At 42.5% G+C, this 7,418-nt stretch overlaps 1 long non-coding RNA gene across 1 annotated transcript; it reads left to right on the top strand.

The window, feature by feature from the left end:
• Positions 2,929 to 4,324, top strand: LOC109843598. The gene is made up of 2 exons (XR_002247730.1): positions 2,929 to 3,019; positions 3,947 to 4,324. It is a non-coding gene; the product is annotated as an uncharacterized LOC109843598 (long non-coding RNA).

Genomic DNA, 7,418 nt, shown 5'->3' with positions numbered 1-7,418 from the left:
AGCAAGTTGAAAATATGATCAAGAGGCTGGAGGCCGAAGAGCCACAGTCCAAAAAGGGAGCAGCAGAACCAGCGGCGCCAAAGAACCCTCCTCGATCGAAGGGAAAAGAGGCTATGGCCGTAGACTCTGCCGCGGCGCCAAAGTTCGTTCAAAAGCCGAAACCCAGGCAATTTGAACCACGCCCCCAGCGGCAATATGATTTCAAAGAAGACCAGGTAGTGGCGACTCTCGACACTCTACTCAAGAGTGGGCGAATTAAGTTACCAGAAGCCGCGAAGCCTGAGGAGGCGGACAAAACCGGTGACCCAAGTTACTGTGCATATCACAGATTCCTTGGGCATCACACAACCAAGTGCTACGTCCTCAAGGACAAACTCCAGGCCCTCTACGACGCGGGGGTCTTGAAGAAAGAGAAGGTCCAAAAGCAAGTGACGGCGAACATGGTCACTTTGAGCTTTGGGACGGGTCTCCCGGAGGTTCAAGCTCCGGCGGGGATAATTCCTATCCCCAAGGCGGTTTTGAAGATCACTAACGACGATCCTCACAACCAGCGGGAGAAGGGTTTGGTTCCACAAACTCTGCCATCAGGGCAAGTGATGTGGGTCCATCCGGACCTCCTCGACGACGAGCAATGGACCGCACAGCCTTCCAAGGAGGCTAAGAGGAAATATTGCAACGTTGTCACCGCCATCCTGGATACAGACGACGCGGCGATGACTGCCTTAACCGACTCTGAAGAAGACACCAACGTCTTCGCCACGAGAGCCGGAAAGGAGTTTGCGAAGCAATATCCCGCGAGGGCGGAAAACCCAGCAGGACTTCCCGCGAGGCCGGCTGCAGCAGTCCCTCCCAATCCAGAGGAGCCAAGTTCAAGCCGCCAGCCTTACCGGTTCAACGTGCTCGCGCAATTGAAAAGCATACCCGCGCGAATCACCGTGTACGACCTCCTCCGGTTGTCTAGGCCTACCCGGGAAGCCCTACAAGAGGCGTTGGCTGACGCAGAGGCGTTCTCGACCCATTTCTCAAAAGAAACGGAGATCGAACAGGGCTGTACAACTTGCTGCCAAGTCTCAGAGAGACAGATCCCCTGCATCACTTTCACCCCCGAGGACATGCTCATCAAGAACACGTCCCATGACCGGCCGCTGTACTTCACAGGATACGTCGGCTCGGCGAAAGTGGATCGGATCCAGGTTGACCCGGGGTCCGCACTGAGCATCGTGCCCCTGAAGCTAATCAAACATTTGGGGATACCGTCGAAGCGCCTAGCCTCGACCTCGACTACCATCTTCGGCTTCAACGCCACAGGGACTCGGCCACTCGGCAAAATCCGCCTGAAATGTCGGATAGGCGACATGAAGACGGAGGTGACGTGCTACGTTATCGATGCTGAACCCTCCTACAACATACTCCTGGGGCGTCCGTGGATTCATGGCAACCGGATCGTTCCATCCACGCTACACCAGTGTTTGAAGTACGTGGACGACTACGAGCGGGTAAGAACGGTAGTGGCCGACAAACACCCCTTTAAGGGCGTCGAGAACTACTTCGCGGATTCTCTGCTATACCAGGACCCCGACCAGCCACCGGTGGAAGAACTGGAAAGTGGCAATGAGGCGGATAGCGAACCTGAATACGGTGACAGCTTAATTCTGAACGACTTTGAGTCGATTGTAATTGGTTATGAGAGTCACCATGTAACTAACGCCGTTCAGGCAGAGAAGCTTATCATGAATGAGAAATCCGACCTTGCTTATTTGTCGTCTTGCTCCTCGTCCGAAGACGACGCACCTAATAACTCATGGTCGACACTCTACAGTGAGTCTTCTCTACACTTGCCGGTATGTTCGTCATACATCTTCAAGACGCGGCCGATCGAGCCATCGCGAGCTGTATTCGTCGTGCCAGCACGGAAGAGGTATCGAAAAGACATCATCTTCGGTCGAATCGATCGCCCCCTACGCACGCTATGGGACGAATCTGAGGACGAAGACCCAGCGCCCCAGTTCTCGCAATACAGTCGAGTGGCGAAACGCATAATGAGCAACATGGGGTACGACCTCACTCGCTTGGAGGGCCTGAATTACGGCCGAGGACGCAAGACGGTCATCAAACCATCCTACGTCCCCAAAGGGAAGCCCTCAAATTACTTCAACAGGACTAGGAGAGGCTTAGGCTACTCCTCCTCCTCATCGGAGTGTTGTTTTTACGTCGACGAGGATTCCGATTACGCATGTTCAGGAGATCAGTCGTCAACAACCTCGGCCTGGGACTCCGACGTTAGCGTAAGGGATCTGTTCGATGGCCTTACAGTCAACATGGCTACAGTAGACCCCGCCGAAATGGCGAAGGACGAACAACTTCCACTTTACGACGAGACATGGGATCGCCATGTTAGCGCCCAGTGGAACAGTCGCTTCGAACAGCGCGAACCACCAACTGAAGACGAAGTCCTCCAGGTGAACATGGGTACCGAGGCGAATCCCAAACCCATATTCATCAGCGGCAGTCTGCCTCCTCAAGAAAAAGAGGATCTCATCGCCCTCGTACGGGAATACATTGACGTCTTCGCCTGGAATTACGAGGATATGCCTGGCCTGGATCCGCGGGTCGCCACGCATCGCCTCAACATCAACCCTGACGCCAAGCCAGTCAAACAACAGCAGAGGCGGTTTCGCCCCCAAATCATGGAGGCGATCGAATCTGAAGTAAAGAAGCTGATCGAATCCGGCTTCATCAGAGAGGAGCAACACCCCGACTGGGTGGCGAATATTGTTCCAGTCTTGAAGAAGAACGGCAAGATCCGCATCTGCATCGACTTTAGGAACCTCAACGCCGCGTGCCCTAAAGACGAATTCCCTCTGCCCATCACGGATGTCATCATTGACAATACGTGCGGATTCGAGAGGATGTCCTTCATGGAAATTCATGTAGTGTTTCCCTATAAATAATCACATAAGGAGCTATGAGATGGACGTGTCCTTGCTAGAAAAGCAGGAAGCAACAGATGTCTTGAGGGGTAAGTTACAGAGAGAGAGAGAGAGAGAGAGAGAGAAAAAAAAAAAAGAAAAAGGCAAAAAAAAGGGAGGGTTGTTTAGATGACACCTTTGTTTTTTCTTTTTTTCCTCCACTAATTTTTCTCACGAATCCCCAACTTGAACACTGTCAATCTTGAACCATAATCTCTATCTAGGTTAGTTGCAGTTGTAGAGATCTATGTAACAGCTCTTGAACCACAAAAATCTCTTCAATTGAATAAGTTTGGACGAGGAATTGTTTTTATTTATTTATTTTTAATTAGCCAAAAATTTCATAATTTTTTGATGTAATGAAGCAAGATTCGGTAAAATACACAACATTTGAATATTTTAAACAAGAAGAAAAAACAAGGATCAGGAGCTGACTTGATCTGTGCGAGAGGCCCCACCCCCCACAACAAAAAAAACAAAGAAGAAAAAAACCAAAAAGAAAAAGAAAAAGGGGGGAGAGAGAGAGAGAGAGAGAGAGAGAGAAGAAAATAAAAGAAAAAGGCAAAAAAAAGGGAGGGTTGTTTAGATGACACCTTTGTTTTTTCTTTTTTTCCTCCACTAATTTTCTTTGGAGAAAGTTACAGGGGTTTCTTGGGAAAAGCTAAGGGGGTATCGTTGGAATAATAAAGTTCAGGGGGTTTCATAGGAAACAACCCAAAGTTTTTGGGGTTTTGTGAAGTTTACCTAAAAGTTAAAGTTGGATGGTCTCTACTGATCAACTTTAAGATTTGTGCGCTAGGGCACATGTCACCATCTTGTTCTCCCCTTATGATTCTCGATAGAGGCCCTCTAGACTTTTTAGCCCTCTTGCCTTTCTTTAGTAACCTCTCTGTACTCAACACAATTGCATCATCAAGTTCATGTGTTAACTTTCTTTAGTAACCTCTCTGTACTCTACCCATCTTGAATGATTACAGGTGAAATTCTTCGGGTATAATCCAACAGTTGACCAGTTGACTAGACAGATGAGCAAGTTGCTTGGTATAAAAGATTCTGATGGCGAAGAGAAAAGTTGTGCTTCTAGAGATCCTCCATGGATATGGTGCTTCTTAATGTGCTATTATTTGGACAAAAAAGATCCATGGGGGAGTAGGAGGTATAGGATAATCGACACCCGCTTGGTTGATTGAAGAAAGAAGACCTTTCTATCATGTGACATTTTGTAAATACTGCACTCTTCTTCAAGTGACAGACCAAATGCTAATTGCGAATAACACTTTGTAATGGTGACATGGGTAGTTAGTCATGTAATATCCTCGAATTTGGCTTATCTAGAAGTGAAGATTGAAGGGGTATTGGAAGGTTGTTTTCTTTTTAATTAGTATTGGAAGTTAAGGGGGTGTTTGGTTCAATTTCTACAAATTATAAGAAATATTTTCCACCCAAAATATGATTTCCTTGTATTTCTTAAAAAAAAAAATTGTAGGAAAAGTTTTGAAAAGTCAAAAAGTATTCATTTTTTTGTTTTTTTTTTACTTTGCATGTTTGGTTCAAAACAAGAAAATCACTCATAAGTTTATAGAAAATAGCAAGATTTCCTATAATTTGTAAAAATTGAACCAAACACCCCCTATATTTATAGAAAAGTGTCAGCTTTATAGAAAAGTGTCAATGTGATGTTAGATTTCTCGATGATTTTCGCTCATTTTGAGAGAAAATTGATTTCTGTAAATTTTGGTATTTTTACAGTAAATTTTTTTGAACCAAACCCTATTTACGGAAATCTACAGAAAATTTTTAATTACAGAATTGCATTGTTAGACATTTTGAGAAAACTTTTCTATAAAATTGTGCAACCAAACACCCCCTAACTGTGTTTGGATATAAAACTGCCTATGTGCTAATTAAAAAAATAAAATTAAGAATACGAAGTGATTAATCTCCTATAGCACAGAAGGCTTATTTGCAATTAATTTTTATAACTCAATAACAAGAGGTCCGAGTGAACGATGAGTTACGAAGGTTCATCTAGTATGAAAGATTAATAGTATGAAAGATTAATGGACGGTTGTTTAAATGTACATAGGATTGGTATATAGATACAATAATGTATGACTCAGATAATTATTACTTTTTAATTTTTCAGTATTAGTCCCTTACATCTGACATAATTGCATATGAGTCCCTCAAATCCTATGTGGTCTTGCAAAATGGTCCTCTAAGTCTAAATGGTGTTATTAGATTTGAGGGGAATAAGTCGTCAAATATAACAACTCTGAGCAACGTGGCCATTTTACTTGACTATTATGTTTCCCAACCTATTTCTTAATCGATTTATGCCAAATATTCGCTTTAAAAAAATTCAAACTCAAATGAGCTCTTCTTCTCCAATTGTTCGCACCTAAAGTTGAGCTTTGTAAATGTTAGAAACGTTAGGAGAGGGGTAGTTTGATAATTGCATATGTTGGGTTAGGAGTTAACCTAACCACGCTTAGAAATTTTTTTTTTAGTTAAAATACTAACAGAGGATCCTTTTGCAAGACCCTATCGAATTTGAGAGGCTAATATGCAATTCTATGATTTGAGGGACTAACAAGCAATCATTGAAGATATTTGGGACTAAAATTATAGAGAGAAAAGCCCCTTTAAAGAAAATGAACAAGTTTTCAGTTGTAGCCTTTTTGTTTGCACAGTAAAGACCGTTTTAGTATATGGATTAAGGACAAATTTTCAAAACCAACCCTTTTAGCATTTTATTTGCAAAAAACGACCTATTTTGAAAATAATTACAAAAACCGACCTGTTTTCAGCCCAGCGCTGAAAACAGGTCGGTTTTTGTAAAAAAGTCTCCGAAACATCACGGGAGTTCAACTCCCGTGAAGTTTATCGAGAAATTAAACTTCACGGGAGTTGAACTCCCGTGAAGCTTAATTTTGCTTAAAACTCCACGGGAGTTCAACTCCCGTGGAGCTACAGTCGAAAATTTCCAGCGAACCGAGTCTCTGGAAATTTGGCACTGCAACTTCACGGGAGTTGAAATCCCGTGAAGTTGCAGTCCACAATTTGCCAGAGATCGAGTCTCTGGAAATTTGGCACTGCAACTTCACGGGATTTCAACTCCCGTGAAGTTGCAGGTCACCCAGCATGCACAGCTTCTGTGCAGGTTTTGTATATTTACCTGTAAATCATATATTCCTGCAGCCTCCCACAGCCTCAGACACCTCTCTCAACACTTCCTCTCACCTCCTCTCGCCATGAGTTTCTCTTACTGCAATCCTCTCACCTCTTTGCTCATATTCTCGAAGACGATGACTCTTTGATTCGTCCTTCAGTCGTCTTTAGTGTTATGTGATGATTACATATCTATTTTATGTTAGAATCTCTTTAAATCATCAAATATGCACTTTTTAGATTTTTTAGATTTTTCTTTAATATTTCTTATTTTTTTGAATATGCATACATATCTAAATTAGACCGCTATTTGAATTTACGCTTTTTATCGTTATTTTGCTGCAATAACTCCAAATAGCCTTAGCGATGCCTCACCGCTACGCGATGCTATCCATTATCGATAACCTTGAGAGAAGATCAAGCTGAACATTTAACAAATCAAGAATAATTCAAATCGTTCATTGTGGCTCTTGTTGAAATGCATGTTCTGCCATCATTAATTATTCAAACCGTTATGATTTATACATTCTAAACTTCATGAAGATAAAAAATCACGTAGTTTTGATATTTCCAGCATATGCATCTCATCTCGTAGAAATGGTCGATAACAAAGTTCTTTTTGAGTTGCTTGACTTATATAATATAAAAATCTAAACCCTGTGATTTTTAATCCATTTGGTTTGATGACGTATAGATAGTTGAACGGTTTGGATTAATAATATTTGGATAAATATGTATTCTTGCTTGTTGCAATCTTAAATACATTTCTCACAAGTTTTCTACATGGAATGATGTCACGCCCCGAAATTGAAGCGGACGATAGATATGGTACATAACAACAGCGGCCTGTGCACAAGATAAGTCTCATACACATGTCAAGCCTAGCACTTCATATCATATATATTTTTCTCAAAATATATGAGCCTACTGATGATAGAAGTTCAGAACAAACTATATGTATGTACGTACGTACGTACGTACGTACAACCCGAAAGCTCACTGTTACAAGCATTTTATAGAACCACAATACATTGCTCTACGTAACACAAAAGAGAGGCTTTCCTATATAACGCCTCCTTGCAACACACCACAACCAAAAGTTCAGTCTATGTGCAAAGCTACACTAGATCTAAAAGAATTTTGTAAAGGACGAAGTAAGCTGAAGCTTATGAGAAGATTTCCGACTAGAGTTCTAGATATCTAACAAAATAATAATTCTCAGAATTAGTGAATTTATAAGTTTTGAACCCGAAATTATGGGATGACAAAATATTATAT

Source organism: Asparagus officinalis, chromosome 1 (genome assembly GCF_001876935.1).
Source record: "Asparagus officinalis chromosome 1, Aspof.V1, whole genome shotgun sequence".
NCBI lineage: Eukaryota > Viridiplantae > Streptophyta > Magnoliopsida > Asparagales > Asparagaceae > Asparagus > Asparagus officinalis.
The sequence above is the reverse complement of the archived record's forward strand: the minus strand, read 5'-3'. Positions and strand labels throughout refer to the sequence as shown.